This window comes from Panicum hallii, chromosome 1, assembly GCF_002211085.1.
Source record: "Panicum hallii strain FIL2 chromosome 1, PHallii_v3.1, whole genome shotgun sequence".
Lineage (NCBI taxonomy): Eukaryota > Viridiplantae > Streptophyta > Magnoliopsida > Poales > Poaceae > Panicum > Panicum hallii.
Window position 1 is genome coordinate 40279481 of NC_038042.1, and position 15327 is coordinate 40294807.

A 15327-nucleotide genomic window follows, 5' to 3' on the forward strand; every position below is an offset into this window, starting at 1 on the left:
TGCATCGACTTTCGTGCAGTAACGAAACGGTCCGAAACATACCAAAACATGAGTTCTGGGTCCAATGGTGTGGATCGGGTGCGCTCGTTGTGAAAAATTCCGATGCAACTTCGTTTAGCGAACTTATGCGTTAATGGCGCCGGTTCGGCAAGTTTTGCATCGACTTTCGAGCAGTAACGAAACAGTGTGAAATGCGCCAAAACATGAGTTTTGGGTCCAATGGAGTAGATCGGGTGCGTTCGTTGCGAATAGATGCAACGCAACTTCGCTTAGCGAACTTGTGCGTTAATGGTGCTAGTTCGGCCAGTTTTGCATCGAGTTTTGTGCAGTAACGAAAAGGTCCGAAACGCCCCAAAGCATGAGTTTTGGGTCGAATGGAGTGGATCAGGTGCGTTCGTTGTGAAAAATGCCAACACAACTTCGATTAGCGAACTTGTGCGTTAATTGCGCTAGTTCGGCCAATTTTGTATCGACTTTCGGGCAGTAACGAAATGGTCCGAAACGCCCAAATACAAGACTTTTGGGTCGAACGGAGTGGATTAGGAGCGTGCGTTGCGAGATTTTCCGACGTAACATCGTTTATCGAACTTGTGCATTAATGGCACCAGTTCGGCCAGTTTACATCGACTTTTGTGACGTAACGAAACGGTCCGAAACGCTCCAAAAGATGAGTTTTAGGTCTAATGGAGTGGATCACGTGCGTTCGATGCGAAAAATTCCAACGCAACTTCGTTTAGCGAACTTGAGCGTTAATGGCGCTAGTTCGGCCAATTTTGATACACTTTCGTAAAGTAATGAAATGGTCTGCAACGCGTCAAAACATGAGTTTTAGGTCCAATGGAGTGGATCGGGTGCGTTCATTGCGAAAAGTTCCAACGCAACTTCATTTAGCGAACTTGGGCGTCAATGGTGCCAGTTCAGCCAGTTTTGCATCGAGTTTCGTGCAGTAAGGAAACGGTCCGAAACACCTCAAAACATAAGTTTTGGGTCCAATGGAGTGGATCAGTTGCGTTCATTGCGAAAAATTTCGACACAACTTCGTTTGGCACGCTTGTACGTTAATGGCAACCGTTTGGCCAATTTATCATCGACTTTCGTGCAGTTCCTAAATGGTCCGAAACATCCCGAAACATGAGTTTTGGTTCCCCTGGAGTGGATCGGGTGCGCTCGTTGTGAAAAATTCTGACGCAACTTCGTTTAGCGAACTTGTGCGTTAATGGCGCCAATTCGGCCAGTTTTGCATCGACTTTCATGTAGTAACGAAACGGTCCGAAACGCGCCAAAACATGAGTTTTTGGTCCAATGGAGTGGATCAGGTGCGTTCGTTGTGAAAAGTTCCAACACAACTTCGTTTAGTGAACCTGTGCATTAATGGTGCCAGTTCGGCCTGTTTTGCATCGAGTTTCGTGCAGTAACAAAACAATACGCAACATCCCAAAACATGAATTTGGCGTCCAATGCAGTGGATCTGGTGCGTTCGTTGCGAAAAATGTCGACGCAACTTCGTTTAGCGAACTTGTGCGTTAATGGCACCTGTTTGGCCAATTTTGCATCGAGTTTCGTGCAGTAACGAAACGGTCCGAAACATCCCAAAACATGAGTTCTGGGTCCAATGGTGTGGATCGGGTGCGCTCGTTGTGAAAAATTCCGATGCAACTTCGTTTAGCGAACTTATGCGTGAATGGCGCCGGTTCGGCTAGTTTTGCATCGACTTTCGAGCAGTAACAAAACGGTCTGAAATGCGCCAAAACATGAGTTTTGGGTCCAATGGAGTAGATCGGGTGCGTTCATTGTGAAAAGATGCAACGCAACTTCGTTTAGCGAACTTGGGCGTTAATGGTGCCAGTTCGGCCAGTTTTGCATCGAGTTTCGTGCAGTAACGAAAAGGTCTGAAACGCCCCAAAGCAGGAGTTTTGGGTCTAATGGAGTGGATCAGGTGCGTTTGTTGCGAAAATTTTTGACGCAACTTCATTTGTGCGTTAATTGCGCCTGTTCGGCTAGTTCTGCATCGACTTTTATGCAGTAACGAAACGGTTCGAAACGCCCCAAAACATGAGTTTTGGGTCAATTGGAGTGGATCGGGTGCGCTCGTTGTGAAAAATTACGACGCAACTTCGTTTAGCGAACTTGGGCGTTAATGGCGCTAGTTCGGCTAGTTTTACATCGACTATCGTGCAGTAACGAAACGGTCTGAAACGCCCCAAAACATGAGTTTTGGGTCGAATGGAGTGGATCAGGTGCGTTCGTTGCGAAAAATGCCAACACAACTTCAATTAGCGAACTTGCGCGTTAATAGCGCCAGTTCGGCCAATTTTGCATCGACTTTCGGGCAGTAACAAAATGGTTCGAAACGCCCAAAAACATGACTTTTGGGTCCAACAGAGTGGACCTGGGGCGTTCATTGCAAAATTTTCCGCCGTAACTTCGTTTACCGAACTTGTGCGTTAATGGCACCAGTTCGGCCAGTTTTGTATCGACTTTCGTGTAGTAACGAAACGGTCCCAAATGCCCCAAAACATTAGTTTTTGGTCCAATGGAGTGGATCAGGTGCGTTCCTTGCGAAAAATTCCAACGCAACTTCAGTTAGCGAACTTGAGCGTTAATGGCGCTAGTTCAGCCAGTTTTGTATCGAGTTTCGTAAAGAAATGAAATGGTCCGAAACGCGCCAAAATAAGAGTTTTGGGTCCAATGGAGTGGATCGGGTGCGTTCGTTGCGAAAAGTTCCAACGCAACTTCGTTTAGCGAAGTTGTGCGTTAATAGCATGATGTGAACCCGTTAGGGTTTGTTCCTGATCTTTCGATGAGAGGCGTGGAATAACTTGATTGATGGAGAAGACGACATTCACGACCCGACTACAGCCTTCCAAGGATGCTATGCCTTAGCAACCGATACAACACCTCCTTTGGTTGCCGCGATCTTGTGGAGCACGACACCCGGCCACTAGGGCACTCATCCTGCAAGCAATCGAAGAACTAGCAAGAACAAGTAGAACAAGTACTGAAATTATGAGATGTAATTAAAGGTCACAAACCGAATCTCAATATTGATGGGGTTCCGAAAACAAGTGGACGGGCGGCTGGATCAGCACGCGCGTCTATAAGGAAGTAGCAAAAGCTAAACTTGTATCTAACAAATCCCGAGTGTTCTTGACGGCGGCTAAAGGTTATAAAGAAGTGGGAGAACGACAACAAGGGTGCTGGGGTCGTGTTCCAACCCTAGGACGCATCCGTCTTGGACTCAACTTGATACACGGCCCGTTGGGCTAAATTAGGGTGACGCAGCACCGTGGCTGAAAAGGACTCTGTAGTAAATCTAGGATTGCGGTTGACTCCGAATAGATATGGAGGTGCTTCTAGATCCGTTGGAAAGTAGATTTGATAAGCTTTCCAGAAAGTACTCGACCAACCAAAACAGAGTCCGGATGAAGTCGTGGCGGCCGTCATAAGTCGTGTTTGTCCTGCTGTCCGAATCCAGCCTGCGCGATGCCTCTTCCCTTTTGATCCAATCCATTGTTCCTGAGTAAAACAAGAGTGCACGTGTCTCCATTCTCTAAATATGATGAACCTGAGCTTAAGAGTAAACTTACTTGATGGTTAAGCCAATGAGCACGAGTGCGAGTAATAGGACCAAGAGGTGTTGTTGAAGTAGATACTGGTGTAGGTGTGGATGTATCGTTAGTGGCGATGTCCTCATCATCCTCCCCTTCTTGTATTTGAGTCGTTCTCGACTCAAGCTCATCGTCCTCTCCCAAATATGGCTTCAAATCTGCAATGTTAAATGTGGGACTAACCCCAAAATCCACAGGCAGATCTAGCTTATATGTATTAGCATTAATTCGTTCTAGCACTTTAAACGGTCCTTCAGCCCGAGGGATCAATTTAGATTTTCTCAAACAGGAAACTTATCCTTTCTCAAGTGCAACCAAACCAATTCACCAGGTTCAAAAATTAATTGCTTTCTACCTTTATCACCAGCTAGCTTATACTTAGAATTCATGCACTCGAAGTTTTCTTTAGTTGTTTCATGCAGTTTTAACATCAGTTTAGCACGTTGCTTAGCATCAAAGTTCAATTTTTTAGAAGTGGGCAAAGGCATTAAATCAATAAGAGCATGAGGAATCAAGCCATAAACAATCTCAAAAGGGCACATCTTTGTAGTAGAATGCATGGAATGATTATAAGCAAACTCAACATGAGGCAAACATTCTTCCCACAACTTAATATTTTTCTTTAAAACAGCCCTTAACATGGTAGACAAGGTTCGATTAACAACTTCAGTTTGACCATCAGTTTGGGGATGACAAGTGGTAGAAAATAAAAGCTTAGTTCCCAATTGTGCCCATAAAGTTCTCCAAAAGTGGCTAAGAAATTTGGCATCACGATCAGAAACAATTGTGTTTGGCACACCATGCAAACGAACAATTTCTCGAAAGAACAAATCAGCAACATGTGTAGCATCATCAGTTTTATGACATGGAATAAAGTGTGCCATCTTGGAAAATCTATCCACAACCACAAAAACGCTATCACGTCCCTTCCTAGTTCTAGGCAATCCCAACACGAAATCCATAGAAATATCCTCCCAAGGAGCACTAGGAACTGGTAAAGGCATATACAAACCATGCGGATTTAAACGTGACTTAGCTTTTTGACATGTAGTGCAGCATGCAACAAATCGCTCCACATCTCTTCTCATTTTTGGCCAAAAGAAATGACCAGCAAGTACATCCTCTGTCTTCTTTGCTCCAAAATGCCCCATCAAGCCACCTCTATGCGCTTCCTGTAACAACAACAAACGAACGGAGCTAGCTGGAATGCATAGCTTGTTAGCTCGAAACACAAACCCATCATTGACGATGAATTTGTTCCATGCTTTTCCATCCTTACAATGCAGCAAAACATCCTTAAAATCAGCATCATTCACATATTGTGTTTTAATTGTGTCCAAACCAAAAATCTTGCAATCAAGTTGTGTCAACAAAGTATATCGCCTAGACAAAGCATCAGCAATGACGTTCTCTTTCCCTTTCTTGTGTTTGATGACATAAGGAAAAGATTCAATAAATTCAACCCACTTAGCATGTCTACGGTTCAGTTTTCCTTGACTACGAATATGTTTCAAAGATTTATGATCAGAATGGATAACAAACTCTTTGGACCACAAATAATGCTGCCATGTTTCTAATATGCGCACAAGAGCATACAATTTCTTGTCATAAGTAGAATAATTCAGAACAGGTCCGCTCAATTTCTCACTAAAATATGCAACAGGTTTACCATCTTGTAACAAAACACCACCCAAACCAATTCCACTAGCATCACATTCAAGCTCAAAGGTCTTATTAAAATCAGGAAGTTGGAGGAGAGGTGCATGTGTCAACTTATCTTTCACCATGGTGATTGCATTCTCTTGTGTGGACACTAGCATCACATTCAAGCTCAAAGGTCTTATTAAAATCAGAAGTTGGAGGAGAGGTGCATGTGTCAACTTATCTTTCAACATAGCAGCTGTTCGGCCAATTTTCCATCGACTTTCATGCATAACAAAATAGTTCCAAACATCCCAAAACATGAATTCTGGGTCCAATGGTGTGGATCGGGCGCGCTCGTTGTGAAAAATTCCGACGCAACTTATGCGTTAATGGCGCCAATTCGGCCATTTTGCATCGACTTTTGAGCTGCAACGAAATGGTCCGAAATGCACCAAAATATGAGTTTTGGGTCCAGTGGAGTAGATCGGGTGCGTTCGTTGCGAAAAGATGCAACGCAACTTCATTTAGCGAACTTGTGCGTTAATGGTGCTAGTTCGGCCACTTTTGCATCGAGTTTTGTGTAGTAACGAAAAGGTCCGAAACACCCCAAAGTATGAGTTTTGGTTCAATGGAGTAAATCAGGTGCGTTTGTTGCGAAAAATTTTGACGCAACTTCGTTTAGCGAACTTGTGCGTTAATGGTACCTGTTCGGCTAGTTCTGCATCGACCTTCGTGCAGTAATGAAATGGTCTGAAACACCCCAAAACATGAGTTTTGGGTCCAATGGAGTGGATCGGGTGCGTTGTTTGTGAAAAATTCCGACGCAACTTCGATTACCGAACTTGGGCGTTAATAGCGCCAGTTCGGCCAATTTTACATCGACTTTCGAGCAGTAACGAAATGGTCCGAAGTGCCCGAAAACATGACTTTTGGGTCCAATGGAGTGGATCAGGGGCGTTTGTTGCAAAATTTTCCAACGTAACTTCGTTTAGCGAACTTGTGCGTTAATGGCACCAGTTTTGCCAGTTTTCATAGACTTTCATGCAGTAACGAAACGGTCCGAAACGTCCCAAAACATGAGTTTTTGGTCGAATGGAGTGGATCAGGTGCGTTCATTTTGAAAACTTTCAACACAACTTCGTTTAGCGAATTTGTGCGTAATGGTGCCAGTTCGGCCAGTTTGGCATCGAGTTTCATGCCGTAGTGAAATGGTCCGAAGCATCCCAACTCATAAGTTTTGGGTCCAATCGAGTGGATCGGGTGCGCTCGTTGTGATAAATTCCAACGCAGCTTCGTTTAGCTAACTTATGCGTTTATGGCGCCAGTTCGTCTAGTTTTGCATCGACTTTCGTGCTGTAATGAAACGGTCCAAAACGCTCCAAAACATGAGTTTTGGGTCCAATGGAGTGGATCGGGTGCATTCGTTGCGAAAAGATCCAACGCAACTTCGTTTAGCGAACTTGTGAGTTAATGGTGCTAGTTCGACCATTTTTGCAATGAGTTTCGTGCACTAATGAAATGGTCCGAAGCGCCCCAAAACATGTGTTTTGGTCCCAATGGAGTGGATCAGGTGCGTTCGTTGCGAAAAATTTCGACGCAACTTTGTTCAGCGAACATGTGCGTTAATGGCACCTGTTCGATCAGTTTTGCATCGACTTTTGTGCGGTAACAAAACAATCAAAAACATCCCAAAACATGAGTTTTGGTTACAATGGAGTGGATTGGGTGCGCTCGTTGTGAAAAATTCCAACACAAGTTCTTTTAGCGAACTTATGCGTTTATGGCGCCACTTCGGCCAGTTTTGCATCGACTTTCATGTAGTAACGAAACAGTTCGAAACATGCCAAAACATGAGTTTTGGGTCCAATGGAGTGGATCGGGTGCGTTCATTGCGAAAATATCCAATGAAACTTCGTTTAGTAAACTTGTGCGTTAATGGTGCCAGTTCGGCCAGTTTTGCATCGAGTTTTGTGAAGTAACGAAACGGTCCGAAATGCTCCAAAACAAGAGTTTTGCATCCAATGGAGTGGATCAGGAGCGTTCGTTGTCAAAAATTCCAACCCAACTTCGTTTAGCGAACTTGTGCATTAATGGTGCTAGTTCGGCTGTTGTGCATCGAGTTTCGTGCAGTAACGAAAGGTCCAAAACGCCCCAAAGCATGAGTTTTGGTTCAATGGAGTAAATCAGGTGTGTTTGTTGCGAAAAATTTTGACGCAACTTCATTTAGCGAACTTGTGCATTAATGGCACCTGTTCGGCTAGTTCTGCATCGATTTTCGTGCAGTAACGAAACGGTCCGAAACGCCCCAAAACATGAGTTTTTGGTCCAATGGAGTGGATCGGGTGCGTTCATTGTGAAAAATTCTGACGCAACTTCGATTAGCGAACTTGGGCGTTAATAGCGCCAGTTCGGCATATTTTGCATCGACTTTCGAGCAGTAACGAAATGGTCTGAAACGCCCGAAAACATGACTTTTGGGTCCAACGGAGTGGATCAGGGGCGTTCGTTGCGAAATTTTCCGACGTAACTTCGTTTAGCGAATTTGTCAGTTAATGGCACCAGTTCGGCCAGTTTTGCATCGTCTTTCGTGCAGTAACAAAACGGTCCGAAACATCCCAAAACATGAGTTCTGGGTCCAATGGAGTGGATCGGGTGTGTTCGTTACGAAAAGTTCCAATGCAACTTCGTTTAGCAAACCTGTGCGTTGATGGTGCCAGTTCGGCCAGTTTTGCGTTGAGTTTCGTGCAGTAAGGAAACGGTCCGAAACGCCCCAAAACATAAGTTTTGGGTGCAATGGAGTGGATCGGTTGCGTTTGTTGTGAAAAATTTCGATGCAACTTCGTTTAGCGAGCTTGTGCATTAATGGCACGTGTTCGGCCAATTTTGCATCGACTTTTGTGCAGTTTCCAAACGGTCCGAAACATCCCGAAACATGAGTTTTGGGTCCAATGGAGTGGATTGGATGCGCTCGTTATGAAAGATTCTGACGGAACTTCGTTTAGCGAACTTGTGCATTAATAGCACTAATTCGGCCAGTTCTGCATCGACTTTCATGCAGTGACGAAATGGTCCGAAACGCACCAAAATATGAGTTTTTGGTCCAATGGAGTGGATCAGGTGCGTTCGTTGCGAAAAGTTCCAATGCAACTTCGTTTAGCGAACTTGTGCGTTAATGGTGCCATTTCGGCCAATTTTGCATCGACTTTCGTGCAGTTTCTAAACGGTCCGCAAAATCCCAAAATATGAGTTTTGTGTCCAATGGAGTGGATCAGGTGCGTTCGTTGCGAATAATTTTGACGCAACTTTGTTTAGTGAACTTGTGTATTAATGGCAGCTGTTCGGCCAATTTTGCATTGACTTTCGTGCAGTAACGAAACGGTCCGAAACATCCCAAAATATGAGTTCTAGGTCCAATGGAGTGGATCGGGCGCGCTCATTGTGAAAAATTCTAACGCAACTTCGTTTAGCGAACTTATGCGTTAATGGCGCCAGTTCAGCCAGTTTTGTATCAACTTTCAAGAAGGGGAGCAAATCTTGCTACCTTGTATTTTATTGGGAGTTCCAGGATTATATTTGAAAGAACTTGAAAAGACTCCATTACTGAACAACACTCGTAACGCCAAACCGAGAACGGTTTGCAGCCAAGAAGGGGAGAATGATGAGGACATCACTAGCATGGATAAGACCATATTAGTTCCTTCTTGTCCAAAGGTGAATCAACTCTATATCAAGATTAAATTTGATACATTTGAACAATTATTGCTGCACTATGATTTCGTTGCATTCTCATTTTCAGAATTACTTGACTGGATAAAGCCGTGTGTGGAAATTACATGAAAAACACAGAGGACCAAAGAAATTGATTGGGGACCAAGCCCAAGTCTTCCCAATATTCTCCACCAGGCCACCACGTCTGATGAGGACATCACTAGCATGGATACGACCATATTAGTGCCTTCTTGTCCAAAGGTGAATCAACTCCATATCAAGATTAAATTTGATACATTTGAACAATTAATGCTGCATGATGATTTCTGTGCATTCTCGTTTTCAGAATTACTTGACTGGATAAAGCCGTTGTGGAAATTACATGGAAAACATGGAGGACCAAAGAAATAGATTGGGGACCAAGCCCAAGTCTTCCCAATGTTCTCCACCAGGCCACCACGTCACTTTTGGTGCAAGGAAAGGAAGAGTCCAAATCCAACACGTTTTGGATATTGGATTCGGACTGGAGGACAGAACCAAGTTGTAACGGCTGCCACGACTTCATACGGACTCCAATTGGGGAGTTCTTGGACTTCACGGAAAGCTTATAAAGTCTACTTTCATATGGATCCGGACTCATGTCCATATCTTCTCTAAGGCGGCCACAATCGTTGATTTACTATAAAGACCTTTTCTGTCCACGGTGCTGCATCACCTGATTTTGGCCTGATGGGGCGTGTATCAATTGGGGCCCAATAGGGGCGCATCCTAGGGTTTAGGGATGACCTCCACCACGTCCTGGTCATCCTCTACCCTCTCATATACCTCCATAGCCACCACGAACAGATTGGGTTTTGTTTTGTTGAAAGTTTAGCCATTGCTACTTGCTTGTAGACGCATGTGTCGGCTAGACCATCCGTTCTACTCGATTCAGAACCCCACCTTTGTGATTTTAGATTGGTTCTTATCTCCATATTTGCAATTGAGTTGCTTGTTCTACTTATTCTTGCTTGTTCTTCGATTGCTTGCAGGACGAGTGCCCTAGTGGTCGAGTGTCGCGCTCCACAAGATCGCGGCAACCAAAGGAGGTGGTGTATCGGTTGCTAAGGCGTAGCATCCTTGGAAGGCTGTAGTTGGGCCATGAATGTCGTCTGCTCGATCAATCGAGTTATTCCACACCTCTCATCGAAAGATCAGGAACAAACCCTAACGGGTTCACATCAGTTGGTAATCAGAGCAAGGTTGTTCGGTGAGAGATTTCCAATCCTTCGCTATTTTTATTTTCCTACAGTCTAGAAAAAGCCAAAAATAGTAGAATTTTTTCCCCCACCCGCAATCCTATAGACCCTTTTGAGCCTTTACTAGTACTTCTTAGTTAGGGCTTGTTGAGTTTTCGGTTGCATCGGTTGTGTCGAGTTGCTGGTCTTAGTTGTAGTCCTTTAGAGTTTCGAGTTCTTGTCACCAAATTTTGTTTCGGAGTTTCAATTCAGCCCGGGAAGAAAACTGCTATAGTTTCTGTGTTCGGTATCCGATTTGGGAGTTTTAAGACAATCTAGAGAGCTTAACTCGTGCTCTTTCCAACAAATCGGACCTTGGTCACAAACTCCATCTGAGCACTCCAGAATCGACTTGGAGATTTGTGCGTCTGGCTGTCTGAAACAAGATTTGTTATTCTGAGTTGGTAGAGGTTGTATGCAGTAATCTTTTTATTTTGGTTGTCAAACAAAAGATTTTATTCCCCTGAAAATAAAAGAGAAGAAAAAAACAAAAGAAGAAAAAATAAACGAAAGAAAAAAAAGAAAAAGAGAAAAGGAAAAAGAAAGGGGCTGTTCTTTGTGTTTCTGTTTTGATTCTGGAGGTGTGTTGTGACTTTCCTTTGTGTCCAAGCTCGCGCCTCTAGCACAGTCTAGGTTAGGACCAGCACACTCCCGCCGTTGAACGATTACTGAGCTTGCTTTTGTGACTAATGTGGTGCTAGTATTTTCTTGTGTTTTTTCTTAGCCCACCTACAGCTCCACATATCCGACTATGGCTTGATAGGTGTTGTTGCTGCAGCACCGATACACTTCTTTCTAGGTGCTTGACTTGTTGATTGCCGACCTATCCTGTTTTGGCTAGGTAAGAACTTGTAAGAGCTTGTTTTAAACAAGTTGAGTTTGAGAGTTTTACAATTGACACATCCTAGTAGTTGACAGGAGGGTACATATTATTTGTGTTTCTTGTTTTCTATTAATTATGGCAGGTGATTCAGAGATTTTTGAGCTAATGAAAGTACACCTTCAGATTCAGGATGTCATTCAACACTTGCCGTTATATGATGCTAAGTTTGATCCTAAAAGATATGTTAAATGGGAACTAGCTGATGAGGACATCGTCACTAACGATACATCCACACCTACACCAGTATCTACTTCAACAACACCTCTTGGACCTATTACTCGCGCTCGTGCTCGTCGGCTTACCCATCAAGTAAGTTCACTCTTAAGCTCAGGTTCATCATATTTAGAGAATGGAGACACGTGCACTCTTGTTTTACTCAGGAACCATGGATTGGATCAAAAGGGAAGAGGCATCGCGCAGGCTGGATTCGGACTGCAGGACAGACACGACTTGTAACAGCCGCCACGACTTCATCCGGACTCCGTTTTGGTCAGTCAAGTACTTTATGGAAAGCTTATCAAATCTACTTTCCAACGGATCCGGAATCACCTCAATATCTATTCGGAATCAACCGCAATCCTAGATTTACTACAGAGTCCTTTTCAGCCACGGTGCTGCGTCACCCTAATTTGGCCCAACGGGCCGTGTATCAAGTAGAGTCCAAGACGGATGAGTCCTAGGGTTGGAATACGACCCCAGCACCCTTGTGGTCGTTCTCCCACTTCTTTATAACCTTTAGCCGCCGTCAAGAACACTCGGGTTTTGTTAGATGCAAGTTTAGCTTTTGCTACTTCCTTGTAGACGCGCGTGCTGATCCAGCCGCCCGTCCACTTGTTTTCGGAACCCCTCCATAATTGAGATTCAGTTTGAGACCTTCAATTACATCTCGTAATTTTCAGTACTTGTTCTACTTGTTCTTGCTAGTTCTTCGATTGCTTGCAGGACAAGTGCCCTAGTGGCCGGGTGTCGCGCTCCACAAGATCGCGGCAACCAAAGGAGGTGGTGTATCGGTTGCTAAGGCGCAGCATCCTTGGAAGGCTGTAGTCGGGCCGTGAACGTCTTCTCCTCTATCAATCGAGTTATTCCACGCCTCTCATCGAAAGATCAGGAACAAACCCTAACGGGTTCACATCAGTTGGTATCAGAGCAATGTTGTTCGGTGAGAGACTTCCAATCCTTTGCTATTTTTATTTTCCTACAGTCCAGAAAAAGCCAAAAATAGTAGAATTGTTTTTCCCCCACCGCAATCCTATAGACCCTTTTGAGCCTTTACTGGTACTGCTTAGTTGGGGCTTGTTGAGTTTTCGGTTGCATCGGTTGTGTCGAGTTGCTGGTCTTAGTTGTAGTCCTTTAGAGTTTCGAGTTCTTGTCACGTTTGGTCACATACGTTACCTTTTTCATCACTGTTTTGGCCGAATCAGAAACCACTTTGGTTGTCAAGTTCGACTTGGAATCGGTTAAGCGCGTGTTGGCCGAGACCGATTTGAATTCGGGTAGCCTATTCATCTTGTGGTTGCCGAATCTGAGTGCTTCTTTGTTATCAAGTCTGAGTTGAATTCGGTGCTGGTTGCATCTGAGTCCGAACTATGCACCAGAAGCAATAACACTTCACACATATATTTAAGTCTCGGCCTACTCCAGAGAGAGAGAGCGAGAGAGTATCTTTTAATTACCTGTATACCCCTACTCTTTCTGGAAAAAGCGTGTGTGGTGACTTGCTCACTTGTACTCCTTTGTTCATAGCATCTGTTTTTGAGGTTCCCCTGAAAAAAAAAGAAAAAGAAGAAAAAAAAAGAAGAAAAAAAAGGATCATTGTTAAAAAAAAGAAAAAAAAGAAGCAAGGGGCTAATTCATTGTGTTTGTTTTTCCCTTCTGTTCGGAGTGGTGCTTTGTGACTTCCTTTGTGTCCAGGCTCGCGTCTCTAGCACGGTCTAGACTAGGACCAGCACAGTACCACTGTTGAACGATTATTCAGCTTGCCTTTGTGACTAACGTGGTGCTAGTACTTCCTTGTTCAAGCCCACCTACAGCTCCACATATCCGACTACAGCTCCACAGGTCTTGTTGCTGCCGCGCTGATACACTTCGTTCCACGGTTGCAGACTTGTTGGTTGCCGTCCCCTCCTAGCAGCAAGGTAAGAATTGGTAAGAGCTTGTGCAACAGGTTGAGAGTGAGCGCCTTGCTGTAGCTACACCCTATTAGCTGTAGGGATTTTACTACTTCACTTGTTTTCTTGTTGTCCTTGTCTTTCTCACCATGGCAGGCTCCGAGGAGGAGGATCATAGCTTGCATCAGTCTCCACGTACCAGGGGCATCATACAACATTTTGAAAGGCAAGTGCAGCGGCACACAGAGGGACTTGATAATGATATGCAGGTGACGAATGACAAGATTGGACAATTGGAGGCTACGCAGATTGCCACCAACACCAAGCTTACGGGCCTGGAGACAGCGGTCGGCAATATTGACAAGAGTCTCGCTGCTCTTTTGCGGCGTTTTGATGAGCTCCATGCGAAGACCAACGAACAGCGTGATGATTGGGCGGATGAATATATTGCTGATACTGAACAGGATGAACAAGACACTCGCCATCGCCGCCGGCTACGCACTAATCGTAGAGGTATGGGTGGTTTTCGCCACCGTGAGGTACGCAACAATGATGATGCTTTCAGCAAGATTAAATTTAAGATACCTCCTTTTGATGGTACATATGACCCTGATGCATACATTACTTGGGAAATTGCTGTTGATCAAAAGTTTGCATGCCATGATTTTCCTGAGAATGCACGTGTTAGGGCTGCTACTAGTGAGTTCACTGATTTTGCTTCTGTTTGGTGGATAGAACATGGCAAGAAAAATGCTGATGACATGCCACAAACTTGGGATGCTTTGAAACGGGTCATGCGGGCTAGATTCGTTCCTTCTTACTATGCACGTGATCTGTTACATAAGTTACAACAATTGAGGCAGGGCACTAGAACTGTAGAAGAATATTATCAGGAATTGCAAATGGGAATGCTACGTTGTAATTTAGTGGAGGGTGAGGAACCTGCTATGGCTAGATTTTTGGGCGGGTTAAATAGAGAAATTCAGGACATTCTTGCGTATAAAGATTATACTAACGTAACCCGTTTGTTCCATCTTGCTTGTAAAGCTGAAAGGGAGGTACAGGGACGACGTGCTAGTGCTAGTTCTAATGTTTCTGCAGGTAAATCTACATCATGGCAGCCACGCACGACTACTTCTATGAGCGGACGTGCACCTCTACCAGCTCCTTCACCGAGTCGTACAGCAGCGTCTTCTCCATCCAGCGACAAGCCACGCGCTCCTCCCATCACTTCAGCAACCAAGGCTGTCCTGAAACCAGCCGCTAGTGCTTCCTCGGTTGCATCCACGGGTAGAACAAGGGATGTCCAGTGTCATCGGTGCAAGGGCTTTGGGCACGTGCAGCGTGACTGTCCTACCAAGCGCGTTTTGGTGGTCAAAGATGATGGTGCGTATTCCTCTGCTAGTGATTTTGATGACGATACACTTGCGTTGTTTGCTGCTGACCATGCAGGTAATGAGGGACCACCAGACGAACATATTGATGCAGGGGCAGCCGAACACTACGAGAGTCTCATTGTGCAGCGTGTGCTTAGTGCACAAATGGAGAAGGCGGAGCATAATCAGCGACACACGCTGTTTCAAACTAAGTGTGTCATTAAAGAGCGTTCTTGTCGTATGATTATTGATGGAGGTAGTTGCAACAATTTGGCTAGCAGCGAACTGGTGGAGAAGCTTGCACTCAGCACCAAACCACACCCACACCCGTATCACATTCAATGGCTAAACAACAGTGGTAAGGCTAAGGTAACGAGGCTGGTGCGCATTAATTTTGCAATCGGAGCATATCATGATGTTGTTGAGTGTGATGTTGTGCCTATGCAAGCTTGCCATATTCTGCTCGGTAGACCTTGGCAATTTGATACGGATTGTGTGCATTATGGTAGATCAAATCAGTTTTCGCTCTTGCACCATGATAAGAAAATTGTGTTGCTTCCTATGTCTCCTGAAGCTATTGTGCGTGATGATACTGCTAGAGCTGCCAAAGCTAAAAGTGAGACCAATAAAATTGTCAAGTTGGTTGCTAATAAGCAAGATGAGATACGCTTGAAAGGGACTTGCTTGCTTGCTACTAAATCTGATATTAATGACTTGATTGCT